Source organism: Excalfactoria chinensis, chromosome Z (genome assembly GCF_039878825.1).
Source record: "Excalfactoria chinensis isolate bCotChi1 chromosome Z, bCotChi1.hap2, whole genome shotgun sequence".
In the NCBI taxonomy this organism is placed as follows: domain Eukaryota; kingdom Metazoa; phylum Chordata; class Aves; order Galliformes; family Phasianidae; genus Excalfactoria; species Excalfactoria chinensis.
In genome coordinates, this window is record NC_092857.1 from 44,547,472 (window position 1) to 44,565,195 (window position 17,724).

General features: G+C 44.0%; 1 protein-coding gene across 3 annotated transcripts in view; it reads left to right on the forward strand.

Moving 5' to 3' along the window:
• The first annotated feature begins 6,236 nt into the window (after positions 1-6,236).
• Positions 6,237-17,724, forward strand: part of PCGF3 (polycomb group ring finger 3) — a 55,909-nt gene continuing 44,421 nt past the window's right edge. The window contains exons 1-2 of one of the 3 annotated variants that reach the window (XM_072360454.1): positions 6,269-6,360; positions 7,181-7,255. The gene's annotated coding sequence lies outside the window, so the exon portion shown is untranslated. Of the gene's footprint in view, positions 6,361-7,180; positions 7,256-17,724 lie in introns of all 3 variants that reach the window. The other 2 variants (XM_072360452.1, XM_072360453.1) reach the window with 2 other exon arrangements.

Consider the following 17,724-nt stretch of genomic DNA (forward strand, 5'->3'; position numbering starts at 1 on the left):
CTTTCACAGTCCTACCTCGTCCTCCTTTGCTGTCAGCAAATAGCTGGGGGAGGAAGTGTGCTTCTGAGGCTTGTATTCCTGGCAAAGCACATGAGGAGAGTTGATGGTAGCATGAGAAAGGCCACATACCAAACATTACTTCATCCTGAGCCAGCTGGTGCTGCATGAAGTGGTATGCACTGGATACCCTTTCATTCTGCCTTAGCTGTTTCATTTAGTTAGTTTCCCCCATTCACTGTCCTCTCCTATGATGCTGTGTTTGTGGAAAATGCTAAACCTTATCTCTGTAAATAGAATCATAGAATGGCTTGAGCTGGAACAGATCTCAAAGATTACATAGTTCCAACACCCCTGCCATGGGCAGGGATGCCAACTGTGAAATTAAGCACTAGACAGGTTACCCAGGGCCCCATCCTACCTGGCTATGAATGCCTCCAAGGATGGGACATGCACAACCTCTCTGGGCAACCTGCTCCAGTGTGTCACCACTCTCTGAGTAAAGAATTTCCTTCTAACACCTAATCTATATCTTCTCTCTTTTAGCTTAAAAGCATGCTTGCTAGTCCTATCATTATTTGGCTACATAGAAGGTTACCTTCTTTCTTGTTTTTAATGTCCCTATAAATATCACAAGGATGCAGTAAGTTCTCCCTAGAAGCGTTCTCTTCGGCAGGCTGAACAAGCCCAGCTCTCTCAGCCTGTCTTCATGGGAGAGGTGTTCCAGCCCTCTCATCTTTGTGGCCTCCTCTGGACCCACTCCAATAGCTCCACATCTTTCTTGGGCTGGGGGTCCCAGTCAGGGTTGCAGAATTCCAGATAGGGCCTCAAAGGGCAGAGCAGAGGGGAATAATCCCCTCCATCTCCCTGCTGTCCACTCATCTTCTGATGAAGCCCAGATACATTTGGCCTTCCAGACTGCAAGAGCACGCTGCTGGCTTGTGTGCAAGTTCTTCTCTGCAGAGCTGCTCTTAAGGACTTCTTCTCCCAGACATATCTGGGATTGCCCCATTCCAAGTGCAATACCTCACACTTGGCCTTGTTGAACCTCATTAGGTTCATATGGGCTAACCTAGCAATCTTGTTCATGTCGCTTTGGATGACACCCCTTCTTTCTGTCATATCAACTGCCACTCAGCTTGATGTCAACAGCAAACTTGCTTAAGGTACACTCAATCTCACTATCTATGTCATTAATAAAGATGTTAAAGTGTACCAGTTCCAAGGCAGTGTCCTAGGGTACACCACTTATGACCAGCTTCCACTTGGACATAGAACCATTTAGCGCAATGCCCTGGCTACAAAGTTCCAACCAATTATTTATTCACCTAAGAGTCCAGCTTTCAAATTCATATCCCTCAAATTTAGAGATAACGATGTGGTGCAGGACCAAGTCAAAGCCTTTGCACAAGTCCAGGTGGATGACATCAGTTGTCCTTCGTTTGTCCACCAATGCTGTCACTCACACACCATAGAAAGCCACCAGATTGGTGAGGCATGATCTGCCCATGGTGAGGCCATGCTGGCATGATCTTCCTACGCATGGAGGGGAACCTGTAGTTCCTTGGGTTTTTCTTTCTCTGTCCCTTGAATATGAGAGTGACCTTTCCCTTTTTTCAGTCACTGAAAATTTCACCTGACAGCCACAACTTCTCAAACATTATGGATTCTCTTTATTGTTCACAGATGTCAGTGGAAAAAAGGAGGCTTGTTGGGCTGAAAACACTACAAATTCAGTAAGAAATGCTGGTGTTGTCTTCTCAAGGCTTTTAAAAATCATGATTGTATTTCTAAAATATCATGACTGACTAAATGCGAGGACAGCACTTGTGTAATTCTGGTGGTGCTAAAATACTTGAAGTACATTCAGGTTTTCTAAGCATTTCCCTAAAGCTGTATGACCTCCTACAAGTCTGTAAAATAAATTTTAATTTTTTTTGCATCTTTAAGAATGGAAACATTAAATTAAATGCATGCCAGCTTTGCAAAAGTTGGTGGAGGAGGAATGTTTTTATACTCCTGATACATATATTCAGTGAAAGCTGTGAAGAAGAAACCTGATAATGTAAGAGGAAAAGGTGTAAAAGTGATGTTAGAATATGAGACTATATACATACTTGTATGTGCATATACAAAATGTATATCAGCCAAGGTGAAGGGTGAATACAGAAAAAGTAGTCAACAGTTTATTGACAAAGTTTAGTCATCTAGGTCAATGAATTCACACATAATCTAAGACACAGTTTTGCTCTTGGGCTGATTGAGAAAGTTGCTGTCTTCCTAGGATGGCCTAGCCTTTCTCTCTCTCTCTCTCTTTTTTTATTTTTATTTATTTATTTATTTATTTATTTATTTATTTATTTATTTATTTTTTCTGTTAACCTGAATTAGTCTGGACATTTTTGATTTATCTGTCTGACAATTAAAACGAGAATTATAGAAACATTCAAGTGGAGAAGTACACCCAGATGTAAAACTTATTTCTTAAAGTAGGACTTTGCCCTGCTTTGTCTCGAAAACCTTCCAAGAGGAACATGTTTATCTGGGAAACCTCTTCAGAAGTTAAGCTGTCTTCAGAAGGATCTTTCTCACTTTCTTTCCCATCAGAATCTCCACTGATTCACTTTATGACTGCTGTCTCTCGTTCCCCTACTGTTTATCTCACTAGATATTACAGCTCCGCTTTTTGTATGTAACTCCCTTGTCAATGTCAGACCTGCAGTAGCAGGTCTAACTGAAACTCCCTCTTCTCAAGGCAGAACTCGTCTGGTTCCCTCAGCTTCTCCAGGTAGGCCATGCTCTTCATGCCCACTTCATGCCACTGTGTTGGTGGCCTCTGATGGGCTTGCTCAAGTTTATCAATAACTTTCTCACATAGATGCACCCAAAAATTGATGTTCTGTACCAAACTTGTTCTAACAAGGACCAAGTACAAAGAAGCAATTTCAATCTCCCATGTACTGACCTGCTAATATATTCCAAGGTGCTGTTGCTTCTCTTCACTGCCAGGACATATTTGTGGCTCACGTTTAGTTTGTTGTCTCCAAGAACTCAGAAGGCATTTTCAACAGTACTTTCCTGCAAGTCAGACAGACCTCATCCTGTCTAGTGCAGGGAGTCTGCTCCAGGTACAGGACTTTGTTTTGTTGTATTTTATTTCTACTGCCTGTCTAGGCCCCTCCTAACAACAGCCCTGTCATCCAGCATACTGACTATACATCCAGTTTGGCACTGTCCACAAACTTGATAATGTACATTATTTTTACTTGCCCAAGTTATTGACAAAAGTATTAAACAGTTCCCAGAAAACCCCTGAAGAACTTCAAGTGTCACCAGCCTACAGAGTACCACTTATTAACCAATACTCTTGAAGACCAACAGCAGAGCCAATATTTCACCCTCCCAGTACTTAATCCACATAGGCACAAATTTCCTACCATGGAGCCACAATACTGTGGGAGACTGTATCAAAAGCCTTGCTGAAGTCAAACTATATGACATTTGCAAAACCTCTTATTTCATTATAGATGGTAGCTAAGCTGGTTCACTGCAATTTACCACTGGTATGACATGTTCTTCTCCTTCATGTGTTCAGAAATGGCATGGGCAGACTTGCTTCATTACTCTCTTGGGAACTGTCATTATGTTAAACATGCTTGTTACTGGCTGCCTTTATAAGCATATACGGATGGACTAGCTTACTCTGCAACAGCATTGCCAAAGGCATTAGAACTGATATTACAGGAAAAAGTTTGAAAACAGAGCAAATTGGTGCCTCATCTCTCTCAGGGTCACAACCCACTTGTGACAAGGTGCATTTTAAAGAAAATTAACTGCTTAATTAGACATGGCCATGTCACCTTGCTTCAGGTTTCATCTTCTAAAAAACATCTCTAGCAGAAGAAAACCAAATCCATTGACTCTGACATAATAATTTTCTGAATCTGTATTGTTTGGCTCTGGAAACAGTCAGTATAAGAAATCAACAAACAAATAAATAATAAGCAGGCGTGGAGTTTATAATTTCATGTACAGTTTTATAGTCTATTTCTGCTGTTTTTGTCCTGTTACGGTTTTGACTGGGACAGTTAATTCTAAAGGTGCCAATAAGGAGCAGTGTTTTGGATTTTTGATGAAAATAGCAGTGATAACACACAGGCATTTCAGTTATACAGGGACAAGGACTTCTCTGCTTACACTGCTCTGCCAGCAAGGAGCTGCAGCTGCAGTAGGAGCTGGGAGAGGAAAAAGCCAGGACAGCTGACCCACGAGGACTAAAGGGATGTTGTCCACCATGATGTATGCTGTGTGGAATAAAGAAGGGGCCATGTTTGGAGTGATGGCATTTTTCTTCCCAAGAAACCACTACATGTGATGAGACCTGCTGTCCTGGAAGTGGATGAACACCTGCCTGCCAATGGCTTCCCATTGGGTTGATTGGTGATCAAATCCCTTTCATTGCCTTGCTTGCTCTTGTGGCTTTGGTGCAGTAAATTGCTGTTATCTCAAGCCAGGAGCTCCTACATTTTTATCTTTTCATTTTTCTCCTCCATCCCACCTGGGAAGAGTGAGTGAGCAGCTGCACGAGGCTCGGCTTAGACACAACAGTGCTTTTTGGGCCCACTGTGAGGCACAAAGGGTTGGAGGTGACAAGATTTGATTGGAGCATGGAGTGTGCTAGGCCAAATTTATAGATGTTATGGCTGTTTAGCTGCAAATTGGTAGGATCCTGTGCTTGCCATGGGACTTGCTTGTCTCACTGTATGTAAGAGTCCAGAGCTTGTTACTGGTTGCTTTTATTTCTGCCTTTTTCTGTATTCCTTTGCTGTACCCCTTAGCATCTTGTTTTGCTGTGTCTGGGATCACTTTGATAACAGCCATGGCCACGTGACTGGGCTGGTAGAGAGCCAGAGCATTGCTGCTGTTTCTGTGCTGCTGTACTTGGCAGGCTGGAGCTCCAGACTGAAACTGAGCTAGTGAGTCTGTGACTTGTGAGTGAGTCCACATGGGAGAATATACACCTCAGGGCATTTGTAGCCATGGAAAAGTCTGCAGTACAGCAGGTACACCTTGCAGCACCCATGTTTGTGGATGAGGCTGTGCCAGGACACCTTGAAGCATCTGTGGCTAGTGATGAGACCACAACACAGCACGTATCTAAAGAGACTGTGGCCAATTAAAGATGTTGTGCCAGAGCTGGTACAACCCGAAACAACAGCAGCTTTGGATAAGTGCATGCTGAAGCAGGTACAACTCTGAGAAAGCTGTGGCCTGTTAGTAAATCCACGGCTGAGCAGGCAGACCTTGAAGATGTGGATAAGTCCGTGACACAGCTGGCAGATCTCTGAAGGGAGTGTGGCTCATGAAAAAAGCTATGCCACAGCAGGTACACTCCTAAAGACCAAATTGGCCAACTGGAGCAGGGGTGAGAGGAGTTCGCTGAAATATTGCACCTTCTACCTGGTCCATTTGTGACAGGTAAACCTTTAGAAGTTGTTCTAACCCACGGTCTAAGCTGCATGTTATAGGAAGGCCTGTAGTAGGAACACAGGATGAGCCACACAAGGCATGATGTGAGAGCAGCACAGACCCTACCTGAGCCCAATTTGATACCAGGTACCACAACGCACCACTTCCCTGCTCTGAGTGCTCTGAGTGCTCAGCTAACGGGTAAGCCTTGGACTGAAAGGGCTTAGTGGACATACGATAGACTGCGCCGGGAGAGACAGTGAACTGGGAATGATAAGGTGGGAGGGGGACATTTGGAGCAGTGGCGTTAGCTGTCCCACGTCACTGTTAGGCAAGCTGGGCCCTGCTGTCCCAATCACGGCTGAAGACCTGCACGAGCACCTCCCGGACCACCGATCTCGAAGGGACGACACGGCACGTTAACTATCCCGCAACCGCCCCCCAGCACGGTGCCCCCCTGTGCCCCCTGGCACGCACGCGCGCGGGCCGCCCCGCTCCTCGGGGGAGGGAGCAGCGAGCGCAGAGCCCGACGCATGCGCCTTGCGCGCGGCGCCCCCACTCGGCTCTTCTCGGGCCGCGCTCGGCTATTTCCGCCTCTTTGTTTTAAACTCCGGGCCGAGCCTTTTAATTTTAACCCCCTCACACACAGCGTTTTTTTACTTTTTATTTTGTAATTTTTATTTATTTTTCATTTTCCGCGAGGGGAGGGGAAGAGGGGCCGGTATCCCCCCCCCTCCCCGCCTGCCCTCCCCTTCTTTCGCCCTCCCTTTCCCAACGAAGGACAGGCAGGGCAGGGCAGGGCGCCGGCGGCTCGCGGAGCGGCGGACCCCCCCGGCGGCCGGAGACCGCGCCCCTCCCCGCACACGGACACGGCGCCGCCCCCCACCCCGGCAGGTCAGTGGGACCGAGGCCTGCGGTGTCCCCGGGGTGGGGGGCGGCCTGTGCGTGGGGTTTGTGCGGCCCGCGGGGAGGGGGGGGAGGGGCTGCACGTCTACTTTGTGTGCGCCGTCGGGGGTGGCGGGGAGCTCGGGGCTTATGTATGGGTTTATTGGAACTGTGTGCTGCCATCCCCGCGCAGCCCCTCCTGTGGGCTGGGGGCACGCAGGTAGGTGTGGGGGAGCCCGGAGCCCCCGATAAACGGAAAATAAAGTCGTGCTGCCGGTGCTGGAGTGGCTGGATGCGCCTAGTCCGAGGTGTGTGGGTGTGCGCGTTTCGCATGGTCAGCTTCTGGTGGTTTTCTCCAAGTTTTAGTGACTTGGGTTGGTTCCTTCGAGACTCAAAGAGAGAGGTGTTCCTTCGGAGTGTCCGTGCCCTGACCTTAATGAGGCGCATTGGGGGTCTGCTGTTACCACTGCCTGGGTCGTCTTTTGCTGCTAAGCAAGTATTTTTGGAAGTATGGAAGTATCGCTGTATGCAGGCTTTGTGTAGAAGCAGCCTAGCCATTTCCTGCCCTCTGCAGGAAATAGATGTGTCTGAGGAGCCAGGACTGAGAAATTCCATTTCATGGTCCCTATATGCTCTTGAACATCCAAGAAAAACAGCTAATACTTCCAGTGTTTCTCCAGATTGCCTTTCACAGCTGTCTTCTGGAGTCTCACAGATCAGTTAAGTTTATGTGTGAAAAGATTTGTGTTATAAAACAGAAAAGGGGGGGAGAGAAGTTGAGCTGCTGCTCAAGCTTAGGTTCATCTTTACTACTTCGTCTCATCCGTAGATTGATCCTCTAGTGTAAACTGATTCCCTCTCTGAAGCCTGCTAAGTACATTGTTACAAGTCTTCTAGCTACCAGGTACTGTGGCTTTTTTTGTTGTTGCTGTTTTGCTTTTTCTAAACTGTTGTTACCATTTGGTAGGACAGCTGTGAACTTTAGGTAGTGATTTATTTATTTATTTTTAGTGGCAGGTCAGATAGGAGTCTGTATGGTGAAGCTTCCTGTGTATTCCTTAAAGGGTGCTGTGCAGTTCACACATCCCTTTGGTTGGAGACAAAATGAAATAAAATCCTTGCACCCCTCCACAGGTTTTGTTCAGCCAGGAGAAGGCTCAGAAGAGACCTGATAGTGGCATTACAATACTGGAAGGGATCTTAAGAGGGGAATCAACTTCTTGTACCAGTAGATAGTGATAGGAGCAGGGAGAACAGTTTTGCACTTAAGGAGGGGAGATTTAGGTTAGATCTTATCATGGTTTTGCAATGTTGTAATTTTGCTATCAGTATTCCACATCATAACATCATGTTAAGCATAGATAATTTTGACGAATCTGCTGCTCACAGAAGGAAGACTGAATGTCCCAGGGAACACCACGGTCAGTCATATGACCAGGACTATATAATCTCACTTCAGTGCTGGACTCGCTCTCTTGGATCCTGCCAGCCAGGGGGAGAGCCGTGTGGGAGCGTTCCAGCCGTTTCGCCTAGAGTTACAGTAGGCCTCTCAGTTTCGGGACTCACTCTCTCTTATTTTACTTGATTTGTTAGCCTTAATTCCAATTATATTGCATTATATTGTGTTATTCTGTATTCTGATATAGTATTTAGTAAAATAGTGTGCCTCCTTAGATTGTTGCCGCTGTATTTATTTTCTCTTTCTCTGTTTTCCTTTTGGGATAGCGGCCCTGCAGGCTGTCTATACCCCTGTCATGGGTGCAGGTAGATTTTAGGGTAACCTATGACAGATCTTAAGCAGAAATTCTTTATCCAGAGGGTGGTGAGGCCCTGGCACAGCTGCCCAGAGAAGCTGTGGTGCCCCATCTCTGGATGTGCTCGAGGCCAGGTTGGATGGGGTGCTGGACAGCTGAGCTGGTGGGGGCAGCCCTGCCCATGGCAGAGGGCTTGGAGTAGGTGATATTTGAGGTCTTTTCTAAGTCAATCCATTCTGTGATTCCTTCAATTTAGATTGTTCTCACAGCTATCTTACAGTCTGTTTATGAGAAAGCAGAACTAGAGTAGAATCGAAGGTACTCAGTGAGACCATGTACTTAGGAAAACACTTGACCCTTTACTGAAGAGATGTATAAGGGTACTGTAACTGGGAGCTTGGAAGGATATAGCTTTCAAAGCATTTTGTAAAATACTACATGATGGAAATCTGTTTCATTTCTGTACATGGGTTTATGTAGCCAACCTTATCTGGTGACTGATGTCAGCATAGAAAATCAAGACTGAATGTTTTTAAAATGTTGTGTTGCAGTCAACCTGTAACAATATGAGTATACTAACTTCTGCCATTCTAGGTGTTGGTAATTACCACGCCTCAAAAAACTTCTGCTCTTAGAAGAATGTGAAGTACCATCTTCTGAAGTTGCTAGTATAGAATCGAATCATAAAACTGCTTGAGTTGGAAGGGACCCTTAAAGGTCATCTAGTCCAACTTCCCTGCAGTGAACAGGGTCACCTACAGCTCAGTCAGATGGTCAGAGCCCCATCCAGCCTGACCTTGAGTGTCACCATGGGCGGGGATCATTTTTGTGGCTCTCCTTTGAACATATTCCAACAGCTCCATGTCTCTCCTGTACTGAGGACTTCACATCTGGATGCAGTACTCCAGGTGAGGCCTCACCAGCACAGAGCAGTTGGGCAGGATCACCTCAGCATGCTGACCGTACTGCTTTTGGTGCAGCCCATGATACAGTTGGCTGTCTGGGTTGTGAGGGCACATTGCTGGCTTGCATCCAGCATTTCTTCCACCCAAGTCTTCTGTAGTTGCTGCAGTTGCCCAGCCTACTGATACTGACTGTGTAGAAGCATTAAGGGAAGGTCACCTCTCAACTTTATATTTGAGACATAGGTAAAGTTTTTTTTGCCAACAAGTTAATGTGTTGAAGATAACTTTCTAATGCAGATGGTCACGGTACCGACGCGGGGTGGGGTGCTGCTGGACCTTATTCTCACCAACAAGGAAGGACTCGTTAAGGAAGTAAAAGTCAGGGGTAACTTGGGTTGTAGCAACCATGAGATGGTGGAGTTCGAAATCCTGAGTGGAGGAAGCAAAACAAAAAGTAGGATTGCTAGCCTGGACTTCAGGAGAGCCAACTTTGATCTCCTCCGGGACCTACTTGGGGCCATCCCGTGGGCCAGGGTGCTAGAAGGCAAGGGGGCCTGTGAGAGCTGGCTAGCATTCAAACGGCTCCTCTTCCAGGCTTGGGATCGGTGTGTCCCTGTAACTAAGAAGTCAGGAAAAGGTGTCAGGAGACCTGCGTGGATGAGTAAGGAACTCATGTGCAAGCTCCGCAGAAAGAAGAAAGTACACAATATGTGGAAAAAGGGTCTGGCCACTTGGGAACAATATTAAGAATGTAGTCAGGGACTGCAGAGATGCAACCAGGAAGGCTAAAGCCCACCTGGAGCTGAATCTAGCTAAGGAGATAAAGGATAATAAAAAAGGGTTTTTTAAGTACGTTAACAGCAAAAGGAAGGCTAGGGAGAATGTGGGCCCCATACTAAGTGAGGGGGGTGTTCTAGTAACAGGGGATGCTGAGAAGGCGGAAATACTGAATGCCTTCTTTGCCTCTGTCTTTAGTGAAAGGGCTCTCCCCCAGGAATCCCAGACCCTGGTGGTTGATGAGAGAATCTGGGGAATGGGAGATTTCCCTTTAGTCAGGGAGGAGGTGGTCCGTGAGTGCTTAGGAAACATTAATGTCCATAAATCCATGGGACCTGATGGGGTGCACCCTCAGGTGCTGAGAGAGCTGGCGGAGGTTATTGCTAAGCCGCTCTCTGTAATTTTTCAGAGGTCTTGGAGAACTGGGGAGGTGCCTGAAGACTGGAGGATGGCCAATGTCACCCCGGTCTACAAAAAGGGCAAGAAGGAAGACCCAGGTAATGATAGGCCAGTCAGCCTCACCTCTGTCCCAGGGAAGGTGATGGAACAGCTTGTGCTGGATGCCATCTCCAGGCAACTGGGAGAAAAGGAGGTTATCAGGAGTACTCAGCATGGGTTCACCAAGGGGAGGTCGTGCTCGACCAACCTGGTGGCCTTTTATGAAGATGTCACTAGCTGGGTGGACGGGGGGAGAGCGGTAGATGTAGTCTACCTTGATTTCAGTAAGGCTTTTGATACAGTCCCCCATGACGTCCTTATAACAAAGCTGAGGAAGTATGGGATAGATGAGTGGACGGTGAAGTGGGTCGAGAATTGGCTGACTGGCAGAGTGCAGAGGGTTGTCGTTGGCGGTGCGGTGTCCGGCTGGAGGCCTGTGTCTAGTGGTGTCCCCCAGGGGTCTGTACTAGGTCCCGTCTTGTTCAACATCTTCATCAACAACCTTGATGAGGGGATAGTGTCGACCCTCAGCAAGTTTGCTGATGACACGAAGCTGGGAGGATTGGCTGACACACCTGAAGGCTGTGCTGCCATTCAGAGAGACCTGGACAGGCTGGAGAGTTGGGCAGTAAGAAACCGGATGAGGTTTAACAAAAGCAAGTGTAGAGTCTTGCACCTAGGAAAAAGTAATTGCATACACCAGTACAGGCTGGGGGAAGACCTGCTGGAGAGGAGCTCTGCTGAGAGGGACCTGGGCGTCCTGGGGGACGACAGGTTGGCCATGAGCCAGCAGTGTGCCCTTGTAGCCAAAAAGGCCAATGGCATTCTGGGGTGCATTAAAAAGAGCGTGGCCAGCAGGTCAAGGGAGGTGATCCTCCCCCTCTACTCTGCCCTGGTGAGGCCTCATCTGTAATACTGTGTCCAGTTCTGGGCCCCCCAGTACAAAAAAGACAGGGATCTCTTGGAAAGAGTCCAGCAGAGGGCCATAAAGATGGTGAAGTGTGTGCCTCTGGTGGCGCAGTGGTATAAGTTGCTGCTTGCAACACCAGAGGCCTGGGGTTCGAATCCCCCCTGTGGCGTAAGTGGCACAAATGCTGCTCTGCTACACAGAGGGCTCGAATCCTGGGAGTTGGACTCGATGATCTCTAAGGTCCCTTCCAACTCGCACGATACTGTGATACTGTGAAGGGCCTGGAGCATCTCCCCTACAAGGAGAGACTTAGGGAAGTGGGTCTGTTTAGCCTTGAGAAAAGAAGGCTGAGAGGGGACTTGATTCAGGTTTATAAATACCTGAGGTGTGGGAGCCGTAGTGGCGAGGCTGGTCTCTTTTCAGTAGTGCGTGGGGACAAGACTAGGGGAAATGGGCTGAAACTTCAGCATAGGAAGTTCCGCACGAATGTGCGCATGAACTTCTTTACAGTGAGGGTGACGGAGCACTGGAACAGGCTGCCCAGGGAGGTGGTGGAGTCTCCTTCTCTGGAGATATTCAAGACCCGCCTGGACACCTACCTGTGCAACGTGTTGTAGGGAGTCTGCTTTGGCTGGGGGGTTGGACTTGATGATCTCTAGAGGTCCCTTCCAACCCCTACAATTCTGTGATTCTGTGAAGTTCTACATTTGCTTTAATAGCTTGCACCTTTTTTTTTTTTTTTTTTTTTTTTTTTTTTTTCTCTCAAATGACTGTTTAATCTAGATGGCCTTTTTAGATTTTGTCTTTCTTATTATATATGTATATATTTCTCTTAAAAAGGCATGTAGTGATCTCCCAAGACTGAAGCAGTTCTAGAATAAAACACTGACTTTTCTGTAAGAAGAAGTAGAAGCACTGCCATTAAAGCTCTGAGCTAGATATGGCTTGCAAAGTGAATGTGAACATAATGCTTTGGAAAGTATGCACGTCAGTAGAAGTTCACTTCTTAGCTACTGTCCTGTCTTGAGAGATGTTGGCTTACAAATGTAAGGAAAATGTAATGATAGTCTTTATATGTATTAAACGTTTTCTTTGTGTTTTTTTTTTTTTGTTGTTGTTGTTGTCATTGTTTTGGAGATGTTGTCCAGTTGACAGACAATTGGAAGTAGAGGTAAAAGCTTCTGCTGATAGTGGTGTTTGAAGGTGCAAAAGGCTGTCATAGTCCTGACTAGTTCAGTGATTTGAACATGGTTTTGTTTTTGTTATTGCTAGGAAGGATGCATAATGATGTTTTAAACCACTCCAGCTTGCTAGGTTAGGTACATTGTTGGGTTTAAAGGAAATGCAGAGAAAACTTACTCAGGGCAGCTTGACTGAAGTAAGCTAAAAGCCAGGAAGCTGCCCGTGTCTAAGATCTTTTACTTATGTGAGACATCTTTTGGAGTTCTGTCTTGAAGTAAGTTTATGGTTTCATATTCTTCATGCCTGCCTCTTTAAAAACACAAGCTTTGTGTGTTAGACTGTAAGTTTAGACGATATATGGAAGTACGAGTAATAAACAGGAGACGAGAGGATTATTCTGCATTAAAAGCAATCCTTGCTGTTATGGTGTGTGACACTGTTTCACGTCTGAATGAAGATGTGCTGTAAACACTGGTTTGTTCTGTAATCTACTCTTAAGTGGCCAAGAAAAAGATTGCTACTCTGAGTTAGATTCTTGAATTAGTTTTACTGAATATAAGTACTTTATATTTAAATCAACAGACTATGATAACAAAATACACAGTGTGGTGAGATCATGTGAGATTGAAAGCCTTCTTTGCTACTGGAGGTTTGATTGAAACTTGTTTCTGCAGAGAACTGGAAGTCTTGCAAGTCATATTGCAGTACTGTAGGAAGGAATGAAACAGCAGTGGCATGATAATGACATTAGTTCCTCTATTTATTTGATATTTATTTTAATGCAGAACAAGTACTTCGCAACTGGGGGATAGCACAGGTCATCCAGAAGTAGAGGGAGTGAAAACTGGTGAGCTGGAGTTACTGTTCTTTGTGTTGAAAAGATGACTACTGAACACTTTAATGACTACCTCTAATTCAGACAGTGGTTAGAAACTGGCAGAGCTTGCGAGGGAACGTGTTCAGGGGACTGGAGTGAAAAGGAGCTAAAGTGTGCGTGTTGGCATCATCACAGTGCAAGTGAGACTATCAGGAAGAAATAGGCATGTGCAACTAGTTCTACCATTACTTTCTCTCTCTTCAAAATGACAAGAAACAGATGTCTTATTATCTCTGTAGACATGTATTTAGGCCATCATTAACAGATACCTACTTCATGATCTGCCTTTGTGACTGACAGTTACTTAAAATTTTGCCTGTGTTGTAAGGGCGTGTGTTGTGGTGGCTATAACCATCCATAATGTTTGCAAGTGAGGTTGGCCTTGCTTTTGGAATAGCATCAATTCATTCCTGTTTAAGGTGGGAGGCATTCTCTGTGTTTAGTTTGTGTGCAGCGATATGCTGTGCTGTACTTGATTAACTAAGGGAGGGAGGTTATATTTTCAGGTCACTATGATGAGTGTCATGTTATTTGCTGACTTGCAAGCGGTCAACAAGTTTTTCTGTTTTAATTAAGAGCTCTTCACTCAATCAGACAGTCAGTGTAGGATACTATATTCAGACAATTATTACATGATCATATTCAGACAATTATTACATGATCATCACCATTTTACAGAATACAGTGCAAATCTTAACTAAAATGCTTAACTAAGAATGACATTGTGCTTTAGCAGGTCATCTCTGCTGTGTTTTCCCATAATGTGAGAGTGATCCCAAGATCAGATTATTTCAAATATTTTCACAGAAGACTCAAGTTTTATATCCCTAAGTTCAGGCATCTTATCTTGGCCATTGTCCACAAGAAAATGAGTGTAGATCCCTATAAGCTTATTTCTGAGGTACCATAAATGTTGCCTGACCATATAAAAAGCTTCTGGATAGCTAGTGAAGTTAATTTTAGTTTACTTTTCTGCACTTCAGATTCTCTCATTTGACATAAGTCACCTACGCCTATTGATCCACAGGGTATTGATTCTTAGCACCTGGAGTTCTATTCTTGAATTATCTTGAAACTGGTGGATGTGGGAAGTTCTGTATTAGTTGCAGTCAGTTTTTTAATGTAATCTTTTCGGCAGAAGCATAGACACTGCCACCAGAAATTGTTTATTAGGAGTATGTTTCCTCCAATCTGCAATAGTCAAATTCTGAAATTGTTAATGTGGCCATGGGTTGTGTGGTTGTAATCTAAAAAATGGATTAAATTTAAAAGTGTCACAGATGCTTTTGTGTTTTGGGAAAAAATAAAATAAATAAATTAATTAAACAAACAAAGAAGAACAAAACCCCATAACATTTTACCCCCCCCCCCCCCCAAAAAAAAAAAAAAAAAAATATTCTGGGATTATTGCAATGGGATCTAAATGAGTGTTTGACCAATGCTGTATTCTTATAAGACATTCTTTAATTGAGTATGTAAATAGATTATGGTCTTAAAATGAAGTCATTTTTGCATTTTATCTCTGTGCCAGTGTTGCATGTCCTCCTTCCATTTCTCCACAAAATGGTTCAGATGACTTGCCTAGTGGAGATTGAGAGAGAGACTTCCTAAAGCACCACTCTGTTAGGGTCTTTATTCTACAGTCATGAAGAAGAGTTGATACTGAATTGAGTTTCTGAAAGTGAATGGGAAGATTATGAAGTATAAGCATAAGTGTAAATATTCCAGATTCTTCTTCAGTAGCCACCATCATTAGCTTATTTTACCCCAGATTCCCTAGCCACTTGCTCCTGTGACAAGTAGCCTTTGAGTTAGTCATCCGTTATCACCATCTGCAGAGATTGACAATTTTAACATGCAAACAGCGGGGAGGCAGCTCACCCTTCTCTTAGCTTTACTGTAAAGTCAGAGCAAGGCACTTGTCTTTCCTCAGGAGTTACTTTTTCAAATGCCTGTAATGTACAAAGAGATCTACATATGGTATATCCTGAGACAAACCCTGCTCAGTGCTTACATTGTAGGTGATCTGTTGTGAGCACGCTGTGTAGCGGTGTCCCCTTCTGTCCTTGTCAGCCCAACTTTTAGTGTTATGTGTTTCCTATGACATATTTCATTAAGTTGTGTTCTGAAGAAGGGGAGAATATCAGTTCAGGTGTCATGTACTTAAACAACTGAGGTGTGTTTAATAACTTCAGTAAATTATCTTGATTGTCTCTTATGCCATAGTTCAGACTCCAAAAGTAAATCTTGGTGAAGTGCTGAGAGGAGCCAAATGCAAGTCTAAGTTCTGCTGGGATGCTGCAGTAGTTAGTGTGTTGCATTTAGATACCGTTTCTTCCATTTTTCTACTCTACAGTTCATGTATCTGTCTTGTGTTTGAAACACATGGTAGGAAGTAATAACATAATATAAAAATGATTTTGCATTTAAAAGTTACTGGGGGAGAGTTGAGGTATACCTAGAATCTAATTATGATGGCACAATAAAAACAGTGATGTTTATTTATTTACTTGATAATATTCCTTGCATGGGATGTTCCTCATTAGACAGAATGTTTTCTGAGGATATTTTCTTCCTAAAGTGTTTGAATAGTTTGTGTCAACATGTGGCAGTAGACTTCTGTTGATAAAGTCATCACTTTGCATGCTAATTAACCATCAATTCTGATAATTCTGAAAGTTAAAGATATTTTAATGATGGATAGCTGGCGGTTTTTCATGTGGAATGAATAAAAAGACTGATGTAAAAATGCAAGTTGTAAAAAGCTTTAGCTGATATACAGTTTCTTTCTTCTCAACTTGATGCTGTTTGATCTGCTGTTGTGAACTAGAAAGGTTCTGCAGTATATGCACTATCTGTTAATGTCCATATGAAATGGTGCTGTGTGAACTTGGCTCCTGACAGCATAGTAGCGATTCAGTGGTTATTTGCTTTCATGCTATCTATTCACACGACTGTCTCTTATACTATGTATACTGTATTACTACATATGTATCTACTGCTGATCTTTTTTCCTACTGATTTTGTTTTTGTCTATTGTTTTATTTCAGCTGGCTGTTGATGCTCTCTTTGTTGTTAATGCTATCATCTATACTTAAAGTTGTAAAGGGATAACCGATGGCTTTGCAGTTAGGTATATGTAAACTTCTTTTTTACCAGCTTTGATCACTTACATATGTAAGCTGGCATCTGTGCCTTGTTGTAAGGGATTCTGAGGAATTTTCTGCAATGGTCTCAGTGCAGAGCATATCTTCAGTTCATTTATGGACTTAAACTGCCCTACCCTAGAACCTGCAATGTACCATTACTGTGACAAGGTAAGGAAAAACAACCTGTTTAGTGGCTTGTTTTCTAACAAATTGGATTTAAGTATGTGGTGAAATAACTATCTGGAGCTGAGAAAGGAAATTTCAGGAGGTGGTTAATTGCTTTGCTAGCTCAAGTACGCAAAACTTACTTTAACTGCAGCTGCTGCCAAGCAGATTGTGATAATGGAAAATGGTATTTTTTTTCTTTTTCTCAAAGATTGAGCTAAGCTGTTGGTGTTCGGCAGGTTAGAAAACATTTTCATGACTACTTCATTGAAGTGTAAATCTTACTGAGCAAAGTCAGGAAGGGAAATACTGGCTTCCATCTTTGGAGATCTTATATATGCTGTTGAAGTGTCTGGAGCGAAAGAACAGCCCTAGTGAGTTGCAGCTAACAGCAAGCTGGTGGATCTTGCTCTCATTCCACCTGCCTTTTCCTGAAGAGTTTCCTTTTGCTCTTCTGCTACTTTCACCTTATACTGACAGGCTTAAAGCTGTTTTCATGATTGTGTTGTGCATGTTCTTTATGTTAAAATGAGCACCTGATGTGTTAGGATTTGTTTGCTGCAAGGTGGCCTTCTCTAGCAAGGAGTGGACACTAACTGCTAGTAATTTCTAAAACAGCAGAAAAGCAGATGTCAGATCAAACCAGTCTTCTGTAGAGTCACTTCAGTTTGTTGCTGTAATGACCTTCAGGTCTTCTGGCTACTCTTAAGGATTAGCTCACTGCATAGCAAAACTTTGCTGCTGTTATTCAAAACAAAACAAGAAGTCCAGGATTGGGTTGCAGAAAAAATTGGTTTTGTAAGTGCTGAATCCTTTTGTGCCACGGTTTTGCGCTGGATTTTTCTTTGAGGACTATGTTTCTTAAACTGGTGTCACGTTGCGCTGTTAGGGCTGACAGATGAGATGGTTGTAATGTGATGGTGTTGCTCTTTTCTGTAGTCTGGCTTTCAACATTATTTAGTACCTTTAAACACACACACACACACACACACACAAAACACAAAAAAAACAGAATTTGCAAAACTACCTACTGATAATCTCTTTAACACCAAGCTTGGAATGAGTGAATGGTGATTCATATGTTACATGAAATTGTCTTCAACTGTAACACGTTATTAGATTATGCAGTGAAAAAATGCCTTGACAGTTAACTTTTGGCAGTCCTTGCTTGCTGCAAGATGGCCAGGAAACATAAATGCAAAACAGTTTGATAATT